Source organism: Neovison vison, chromosome 2 (assembly GCF_020171115.1).
Source record: "Neovison vison isolate M4711 chromosome 2, ASM_NN_V1, whole genome shotgun sequence".
Taxonomy (NCBI): domain Eukaryota; kingdom Metazoa; phylum Chordata; class Mammalia; order Carnivora; family Mustelidae; genus Neogale; species Neogale vison.
This window is the reverse complement of record NC_058092.1, coordinates 82,982,780-82,993,761: the sequence shown is the minus strand read 5'-3', so window position 1 is coordinate 82,993,761 and position 10,982 is coordinate 82,982,780. Positions and strand designations below refer to the sequence as shown.

Here is a 10,982-nt window from a genome sequence, read left to right as displayed (position 1 = left end):
TCTGTTTGTATTTTACACTCAAGAAGTTGTCAGTAGAGTTGCTACTAAGTAGCCTTATTTGAGGGCATTTTCAGGCTGTATAAAATGGTCCCGCTTTCAAAGTGCCAAGAGCTATCTTTGCTGAGGTGTTAAGCCACAGTACAAGACTGCGAACAGTTTTTGAACTCATTACACTAAAAACAAAAAACAAACAAACAAAAAAACCCATGATTTTTAATAGCATAGTGGGATTTAAGTTTACACGTGCCTTCTACTTTCAATTTTAAGTACAAACAAAACAAATGTAAAGCATGGGGAGGCAGTAGTCCGATACCTGGAATCCATTCAAGACCAGGCTTTTCCTCTCTACCCCGTGTGAACTTAGGTAAGTCACTTAACATGTTTCACCAGCTGCAAAACAGCATAATAATACCTGTTCCATGGGGTTTCTGTGAGGATTAAATGAGATAACATGTTAAATCTCATGTTTAATTACATTTAATTCATTTAACATATTACTGGTCCTATGTGATAAGTTCCCTCATTTCTGAAAGTATAATGTGCCAATAACAAGTTAGACAAGCACTAATGCCATTTTAATAAAGTTAAGGTAATTAAAGCTACTTGAATCACAATACATATTATATTTTTGGTAGTAAAGGAAATTGCTCAAAACTATAGCTTTTGTGTATTATAATTATATTGACTAGAAGGGTGTGTGCATGTATGTGAATGTGTGTGTGTGTGTGTGTGTGTTTTCATACTTTCTATATTGAAGATCTAGAGCCTGATAAATTGCCAAAAATTTCATCAGGAGACGCTGAAATGATATTGAAATGGGCCAAGCATTGAACAAGGATCTCAAGCTCTTCGTTAGCCAATGGATCTACTTCCTTTGTGATTGTGATCCAAAGACAGAAGGAAACTAGCTCAAGACCAAGACAGAGGAGGAAGTGAACCCACGGAGTCCCTTCAGGGAAGCCAAGAGAAGAGTTTTTAAAATTTTTCAACATTTGGCTCATTGCAATATCACTTCAATGTTTCCTGATGGAATTTTTGGCAATCTTTCAGACTCTGGACCTTCAATAAAGAGAAGGAAGACATATAACAAATAAAATAAATAAAAGTTAATTAATTAAAATAAAGTTAAATAAAAAATAAAGAGGGGACATCATTACCAAGCCATGTGTTTTTTGACACAATGGTGTCCAACCACTAACAAAAAGCTGCATTTTGGCCATTTCATCTACTACCGGTAGTGTACAAAACATGTACTATAAAGGGTGAGTACATCTGCAGTCTGTCTCCATTCATTCCTCTCCTCCCACAATCATTCTTAAACCACTCCATGCTTATTTTGTAATGGTCTCCTTTTAAAAAAGGCCTGTAACTAATCTCATCCTCGAGTTTCTGACCATTAATAATGAACTCCTCAGAGGTCAAGCTTTGCTTACTATCCTCACTTTTTTTTGTCTTAGTCTTTCTTTAATTAGGTATAATTTGGAAACCACATCCATATATTACTACTTCCATGACCCACTTACTTAAAAATACCAGGGTGCCTGGGTGGCTCAGTGGGTTGATGATCCCATTTTTGATTTTGGCTCAGGTCATGCTCTCATGGGTTGTGGGATCTAGCCCTGTGTCGGGCTCCAAGCTCAGCAGGAAATGTGCTTGAAGATTCCCTCTCCCTCTCCCTCCATGTTTTCTCTCTCTCTTTCTCTAGAATGAATAAATAAAAATTTTTAAAAATACCATTGATGTTCTAATTATCAAACATCTTTTTGTTTCTCTTTCTATAAATCATCCGATTTTATACCTCTCCACATTTAACACCACCTTGTTTTTTTGGAAAGTCCAATCTTTCTCATGGTACCAGGAACGCATGTTCCATCTTATGGCTCCACCCTCTTCTACAACCTTAACATTTTCTACAGGTGGCAGCTGCTTCTCAGCAACAACCCTCTGTCATAGAAGGAAAGCAAGAAAAATCTTGGTCAGTTAGCTATCTCTGAGTTTTTTAACCATCTATGGCTCTGTTTCCTCACATTTAAATTAGAGATCACAATATAACAATAATGCCTACATCATAGGTTTGTTGTGAAGACTAAATGAATTAATTTATGTGAAGTGCTTAGAAAAGTTCATGGCACATAGCAAGTGCTATAGAACTGTTTGCTGTTATTTTGCTATTATTCACCTTCCATCATGTGTATATTGGTTCTAAGTCTTATCACAATCCAACTTGTGTAATTAAATATGTACATGACAGAGTGGTCCCAGATGAAGTGGTAGCCTGAACATTTGGAAGGCTCTGTATCCCAGGGTTATGGCCAACAGTGAATGCACCTTATTGTCATCAAGCTTGACGGTGTCCAGCGTAACCTGGTGGGAGAGATCATTAAGTGTTTTGAGCAAAAGGGATTCTGCCTGATTGCTACGAAATTAATTCAAGCTTCTGAAGACCTTCTCAAGGGATACTACATTGACCTAAAGGACCATCCATTCTTTGCCAGCCTGGTAAAGAACATGCAATCAGGGCCTGTGGTTGCCATGGTCTAGGAGGGGCTGAATGTGGTGAAGACAGGCCTAGAGAGCCCCTGTAGACTGCAAGCCTGGGACCCTTCATGGGGACCTTCACATCCACATTGTCAGGAACATTATCCATGGCAGTGATTCTGTGAGAGTGCAAAAAAGGAGACTGGCTTGTGGTTTCAGCCCGAGGAGCTAGTGGATTACAAGAGCTTTGCTCAGAACCATGTCTGTGGGTGACAACAGAACAGACCTCAGAACTTTGTTTACTCCATAACCTCTCTTTCTCATGGGGAGGTGGTCAGCCTCTAGGAAATCAAGTTATTTTTAAGAATTCCCTTATAATCTGGAGGGGAACTCTTGGAGCTGGGAGTGGTCCCTTTATAGTATTATGTGCTACCTTTAGATGAAAATATTGCATCTCCCTCCCAAAAAAATATGTACATGACAGACTATGTTGAAAATTTCTTAAGGACTACCACAGTGTCTTATTTATGTATTTCCCACAACGCTTTGCACATTGGAGGTTGCAAGTAATGTTACTTAATTGAATTGTTAAACTGCTTGCATTAGTAAAGTTCTGCTCTCTATTTCTTCTACTTTTTATACTTCTTGCTAAATTTTACTTTCATAGGCTCAAATATAATAATAAATTAGGGTGACATATAAAACTGCTGGTTCTTGAAAATTAAGCCCTGGAAGTATTTTAATTTTATTATGAACCAAGAAGCTGTGTCATTTTTTTTCCTAAGAAATTAATTATACCTTTAGATGAGAGGCTATCATAACGTGATTTCTAGACCACTGATGGCCCACAAGTGCTCTCTGAGTGGTCTTCAGGCTCATCGCTTGTAGTTTGCAGGTTTATAATAAGACACCATCTGTGCTTTTGTTGTTGCCATGACTTCATAATCTATTTACGATGGTCAATAAAATTCAAATATTACTTCAAGGGTACACCATTCATGCCATTAATTCTAAAATTTATTTTATTCTTCTGCTGAGAAAAAGTGGACAGATGAGAGGGTTCACTGGATTTTATGTACCACAACTGACCTGCAGATTGGTCAAGTGCGGTAGCCATTCCTTCAGATAGCCTCTGGGTGGGAAAGGCTGAAACCCTTCAAACTTTCCAACCTAATCTGTGTCATCACAAACCTAAGGTTTACTGTTGACCAGGTGCATAGGACTGTACCCATCTCTTTGAATCAAAGACAGAAATGGACATAAGTACCAACGATAAAGGACAGAAACCAAAAACTGAGAGTCATCTGAGGCTACAGACATATGACCAAGACATGAATGGTGTTTTCTGTTCTGTAGAACCTACTCAGATAACTCCAGCTAACCCATGTTGCGCCTGTTATTATTTATTTTCCCCCATTTAAATGTAAGCCTCAGTTACTCTAGAAACCAGCTTGATAATGCATAACTTCTCCATTAGGAATATTTTTATGGAGCCCATCGTTATGAATTCATTTGCTATTCACTGTAATAGCACATATCATAATGAATTCATTTAGTATTCATGGGGATAACACAAACACCATTTAGTAACTGGTTAATGAACTGAGTGGGGCTCTTTATCCTTCCTGGGTTTTATAAGAAACAATGCTCATTTATTTAAATCATCAACTTCTTTTTCAGCTTCATTTTGTACATACACTATTTCTTGTTCCCCAATGTCCAAGTATAATGCTGAGGTAAAGGACAGCTTTCTTTGGATAAAAGGAACCCAACAACAAAGGGCCCCGAGACATGGAGACTGGGCAATTAAGTGTAATTATCTTTCAGTTCATTGCAGACCAGTTTTGACAGTTTTATCCTGAAAATTAAAAATCACCAAAGAAATAATACTATTTATGCACCAGGCTCTGAGCTAAACTAAAAGCATCATTAGTAAGACAACTATGCAGGTTAAAAAACAAAAATAACGAAGTACCAAAAAACTAAGTTATTTGTTCAAAATCACATGACAACTGAAGAATGTGGAGTTCAAACCCAAGAAGTCCGATTCCAGATCTGTGGCATTCACAGTGTTCTAAGCCACATGCTATCTTAGTTGTCACTATTTTAGTTTTCCTTCTTTGTAAAATGATGATACATGTGTATCTTAACTAATAAAATCCTCTTGAAGCAATTTGTAAAGTTAAAACACCAAATAGCTTCAGTAACCCATAGTAAATTACCAAACCAAGAACTGGCATAAGCCAGCCTCAGTCTGTGCATCATTTGGCTGGCAATTAGTTAATAGTTTTCAAGTGGCACACAAACTAAGCAATTCAGGACAAATTTTTTCTGGAGTCCATGTTCTCAAGGTAGTATAGGACATATTCCAAAATAAAATATGTCATATTCTTTTAAAAAGGAAAGAGAAATATGGAAAAGAGAAAAAAATAGGGTTTCACTAGCAAAGTTAAGATCTTAAGGGAAAGTCAAGTATGATAGGGGGTTATCATGGTAGATTTCCTCTTACCAAATAATATCGAATAACATCTGCAAGCCAAACAAAAATGTACATGCAAAAAACTAGAAGTCAGGAGGGAAGAAAGGATAGACTCCCTCCCTTTTATACATGTGCACAAATTATTAGTCATCGATTTCACCCAAGAGATAAACGGACCTTAAGAATGTGTGTGAATGGGGACGCCTGGGTGGCTCAGTTGGTTGGACGACTGCCTTCGGCTCAGGGCGTGATCCTGGAGTCCCGGGATCGAGTCCCACATCGGGCTCCCAGCTCCATGGGGAGTCTGCTTCGCTCTCTGACCTTCTCCTCGCTCATGCTCTCTCTCACTGTCTCTCTCTCTCAAATAAATAAATAAAATCTTTAAAAAAAAAAAAAAAAGAATGTGTGTGAATGAAAAAGCATTTGAAGGAAATGGGATCCCTGACTGCCAAGAGGTTAGAGAAGCCAGGGGAAGGGATGAGAATTACTTATTAATGTATAGTCTTAGTTTTTCTAGAGAGGATTTAAGGTAAATATTATAAAGTAGAAAAAACTGAACACTCTATTTTTGAAACAGCAGTATTATGGATAATACAGTTAGTAAGCCTATAAACACTCTTTCAGTGACCAGAACTGATACTTGATTGAATTTAGCTCTAAGTTTGCCAGTTGTTAATATGAAAAGGCAAAATGGGTTTCGTACAGAAGCCATACTGAATGACATACTAGACAATGTCCTCAGTAGTATTCCTGAATGACGAGTGCAAGGATGTGATTCATAAACCTGTTCCTTATAGTATCCCTCAGTGAAAGGGCTGAGAGCCTCAAACACGAAGGTATCTTTTGATTGAAGGGTTATGCTAGCATGGCTCTATCACTAGTATTTAGAAGAGGTGAAAACATCTAGACTACCTCTTTGGTGAGAAGAGACGTGAGAAGAGAAATACAAAGCCTTTAATGTGTTTATTCTCTTCTCTAATCCCCATGGCCTCCACACAGGGAAAGATGTTACTCCAAGGAAAAGCGTATTTATAAATTGGTCATTCTCTCTCTTTTTAATGTAAAATGTCTATAACTCCTCATCAGAGCTTCTGATAAGCATGAACCAGATGTTTCTCTATACTGAGTTGACCTAATTGAAGCCAAAAGAAAAGAAACAATGAAGAACTATTAAAGATCAATTTAAGGCTTCCCTCGGGTTTTTGCATAGTTAAATTAGCTGAATAGTTAAAAATCCTTTCCAGTACAACCCCTCTGTTTGAGGTTAAATGGATTAGGTCAGAGGCAAAGGCATACATATGCTAACTACATCATGGGGGAAGAAGAGAAGGCTGAGTAATAAAGACCAGAAAGACGAAGGAGGTGGGTGGCAAGGGGGAACCAAAATTCAAAAGAACAATAAGAGAAAGACTAAGAAAGATAAAAATAGCTTTCAATTATGGAGTGTTTCTATTATGTAGCGATGCACTAGACCAAGTGTCTTATAAATACAATCTCATTTATTCTTCCTATTAGCACCCATTTAGAGATAAGGAAACTGAGGCAGAGAAAGGTCACATCAAGGATAGAGCCAGGATTTCAATTCCTGGTCTATCTGATTCCCAAGTGCCTTGAAATGTAACACTATAATTTCTCCAGCAAACTTTAAAGGATGACAAAGAGGAGATACACACACGGAAGCTTTTAAACAAAGGGCAGAGGAAGGAGTCAGGGGTGTGCAGGGGCAGGCAATAAGAAAAAAAGCTGAAGTGGCAGCTCACTGGCCCCAGTTACTTTTATTGTGCCTCTATCTTGTAAAACACATGGAGGTTTTCATTACCACTGGGTAATTGATGGCAGATCATATGGGAATGGGCACAAGATGAAGCCTACATATAAAAATAAATATGGTAAGAGGTTTTTGAAACCTGTCTGGCTTCTTAGCTCAGCACACTTTAGATTTGTCTCATTTGGGGCAGACTATCATGTTCCAGTTCCATTTCTAAAAGCCACCTCTTTGGCCCAGAAGACACTCTGGCTTTAAATAAAAGATAGGAAAAGTACTTCTCTGCTTTACGTGAAATGCTCTAGAAAAAAATTTATAAAATGCAAGCAAGACACAAAATTCCATTCCTAAGGTAAACCTGTAGTGGAGATACATAGGATTTACAGAGGCTGAAGGAAACAAAAATCTATCTCCCAAGTTTGTTGGGTGAAATATTTCTCTGGCTTTTTTTTAACTCTCCATAAAAGCCAGGGTTTCAGTGGGTTTGTTGTAGCCCCCATGCTGAAAAGAGCTCTCAAAGATTGTCAAAAATAGAAATAATCATTAAGTAAAATAAAAACCATAAGCACTGTACAACTTTTGATTTTGAACATCTAAAGATAGTGAGCAGCACTGATATTTGGCTAGGAAGTTACTATAAAATATGTAAAATCAAAGACAAGCTGACAGGATTGGAAATGCTCCACCATGGTGAATAAACACAGCAATGAGAGCTGGGTGGTAGCAAAGCCTTTGTATTAGGGTTGGCAACCTTCGTGGAAATCCATTCTCAGGTTTACAAAAAAAAGTCTTTTGTCTCAAACACTTCGGGATTTTTGTTGTTGGTTTTTGTTTTGTTTTGTTTTATTTTGTTTGCAGAGAGCCCTGGTGCACAAGTTGATACATGTCTTGGTCACAGAGCCAATTTAGTCATTGTGGAGCTTCCGTCTTATGAGCACTGATGGCTAAAAGGCAGGTGGTGAGCACACCTTGCACCAGTCAACTTACAGAATTATTACTACAATAAAAAAACACAAAAACTGCTCACCTCTCTAAGTAGTCATTTATGAGTCTGTCAGGCTAACAAGCTATGCTGCTATTATGGGCTGAATTGTGTCTCTCCCAAATCATATGTTGAAACCCTAACCCCCAGTGACCACATCTGGGCACAGGGTCTTTACAGAGGTACTTAAGTTGAAATGAGGCTATGTTAACGTGGGCCCTAAATCCAATCTGACTGGTGTTCTTATAAGAGGAAATTTGGACACACAAAAGTGAAACCAGGGATGTGTGCATACAGAAGAAATACCCATGTGAGGACACAGCAAGAAGGTGGTGCACTACATTTGTGTCTTTAGGGTAAATACCCAGTAGTGCAATTGCTGGATCATAGGGTAGCTCTATTTTCAACTTTTTGAGGAACCTCCATGCTGTTTTCCAGAGAGGTTGCACCAGCTTGCATTTCCACCAACAGTGTAGGAGGGTTCCCCTTTCTGCTCTTTGAGGTTTTTTTACACCATTCTAAAAACCTTATGTTTATTTCTTCTATTTTAGAAAGTTGTTTAAATTCTAGTTAGTTAACATTTGTGTAATATTGGTTTCAGGTGTAGAATATAGTGATTCATCACTTACATGTAACACATCACAAGGGCCCTCCTTAATCCCCATCACCCATTTTGTCCTTCCCTCACCCCACCTCCCCTCCAGCAATCCTCAGTTTATACTCTATAGTCAAGAGTCTCTCATGGTTTGCCTCCTTCTCTTTTGTTTCACTTCCCCTATATTCATTTGTTTTGTTTCTTAACATTTGTCACATATGAGTGAAACCATATAGCATTTCTCTTTCTCTGACTTGTTTCACTTAGCATCATACACTCTAGTTTCATTCATGTCATTGCAAAAGGCAAGATTTCATTCTTTTTGATGGCTGAGTAATATTCCATTGTATACATAGACCACTTCTTCTTTATCCATTCATCAGTCAATAGATATTTGGGCTCGTTCCATAATCTGGCTATTGATGATAATGCTGCTATAAACATTGGGATGCATGTGCCCCTTCGAATTAATATTTTTGTATCCTTTGGGCAAATACCTAGCAGTGCAGTTGCTGGATAATAGGGTAGTTCTATTTAAACTTCTTGAAGAGATTCCATACTGTTTTCCATAGTGGCTCTACCAGCTTGCGTTCCCACCAATAGTGCAAGAGGGTTCCCCTTTCTCTATATCCATGCCAACATCTGTCATTTCCTATGTTGTTAATTTTAGCTATTCTGACAGTTGTGAGGTGATATATCACTGTAGTTTTGATTTGTATTTCCCTGATGATGGGTGATGTTGAACATCTTTTCATATGTCTGTTGGTCATCTAAGGTCTTCTTTGGAAAAATGTCTATTCGTGTCTCCTGTCTGTTTTTTAATTGGATTGTTTTTGAGGTATTGCATTTGACAAGTTCCTTTTTATACATTTTGTATAATAACTCTTTATCAGATATGTCATTTGCAAATATCTGCTCCCTTTCCATTGGTTGCCTCTTGGTTTTGTTGATTGTCTCCTTTATTGTGCAAAAACTTTTTGTCTTGATGAAGTTCCAATAGTTCATCTTTGCTTTTGTTTCCCTTGCCTATGGAGATGTGTCTGGTAAGAAGTTGCTGCCTGTGTCCTCCTCTAGGATTTTGATGGTTTCCTGTCTCACATATAGGTCTTTCATCCATTTTGAATTTATTTTTGTGTATGGTGTCAGAAAGTGGTGCAGTTTCATTTTCTGCACATTGCTGTTTAGTTTTCCCAACACCAGTTGTTGAAGAGACTATCTTTTTCTCATTGGATATTCTTTCCTGCTATGTCAAAGATTAATTGACCATAGGGTTATATGTCCATCTCTGGGTTTTCTATTCTCTGCCATTGATCTATGTGTCTTTGTGCCAGTAACATATTGTCTTGATGATTAAAGCTTTGCAATATAGCTTGAAGTCTAGAATCATGATGCCTCCATCTTTGTTTTTCTTTTTTGAGGTTGCTTTGGCTATTTGGGGCCTTTTGTGCTTCTATACAGATTTTAGGACTGTTTGTTCTAGCTCTGAAAAGTGCTGGTGACATTTTGATAGGGATTGCCTTATATGTATGTATTGCTTTGGGTAGTATAGACTTTTTAACAATATTTGTTCTTACAACCCATGAGTATGGAATGTTTTTCCATTTATTTGTGTCATCTTCAATTTCTTTCGTAAGTGTTCTGTAGTTTTCAGAGTATGGGTCTTTTGCCTCTTCAGTTAGACTTACTCCTAGGTATCCTAAGTTTTTGGTACAATTATAAATGGGATTAATTCCTTTATTTATCTTTCTGTTGCTTCATTACTGGTGTATAGAAATAGCAGCAGACTTCTGTATGTTGATTTTATATCCTACAACTTTGTTGAATTCATGTATCAGTTCTAACAATTTTTTGGTGGAGTGTTCTAGTTTTCTACATAAAGAATCATGTCGTTTGCAAATGGTGAAAATTTGATTTCTTCCTTGCTGATTTGGATGGTTTTTATTTCTCTTTGTTGTCTGATGGCTGAGGCTTGGACTTCCAGTACTATGTTAAATAACAATGGGGGAGTGGACATCCCTGTCTTGTTACTGACTGTAGAGGAAAAGATCTTGGTTTTCCCCCATTTTGAATGATATTAACTGTGGGTCTTTTATATAAGGTCTTTATGATGTTAAGGTATGTTCCCTCTATCTCTACTTTGTTGAGGGTTTTTATCAAGAATGGATTATATCAGTTGCTTTGTCTGCATTTATTGAGATGATCATATGGTTCTTATCTTTTCTTTCATTAATGTGGTGTATCAGTTTGATTGATTGGTGAATATTGAACCATCCCTGTAGCCCAGGAATAAATCCCACTTGATCATGGTGAATAACTCTTTAAAGGTACTGTTGGATTTGATTTGCTATTATCTTGTTGAGAATTTTTGAATCTGTGCTCATCAGGGATATTGGTCTGTAATTTTCCTTTTTAGTGGCATCCTTGTCTGATTTTGGAATCAAAGTAACGCTGGCCTTGGAGAATGAGTTTGGAAGCTTTCCTTCCATTTCCATTTTTTGAAACAGTTTGAGAAGAATAGTTATTAACCCTTCTTTAAATGTCTGGTAGAATTCCCCTGGGAAGCCATCTGGCCCTGGACTTTGGTTTGTTCGAAGATTTTTTGATTACTGACTAGTTTCTTTGCTGGTTCTGGGTCTGTTCAAATTCTCCATTTCTTCCTGTTTCAGTTTTGGTAGCTTATATT

General features: G+C 37.6%; 1 pseudogene; it reads left to right on the top strand.

The window, feature by feature from the left end:
* Nucleotides 1–2,308: 2,308 nt before the first annotated feature.
* Nucleotides 2,309–2,751, top strand: LOC122899162 (annotated as a pseudogene).
* Nucleotides 2,752–10,982: the final 8,231 nt, after the last annotated feature.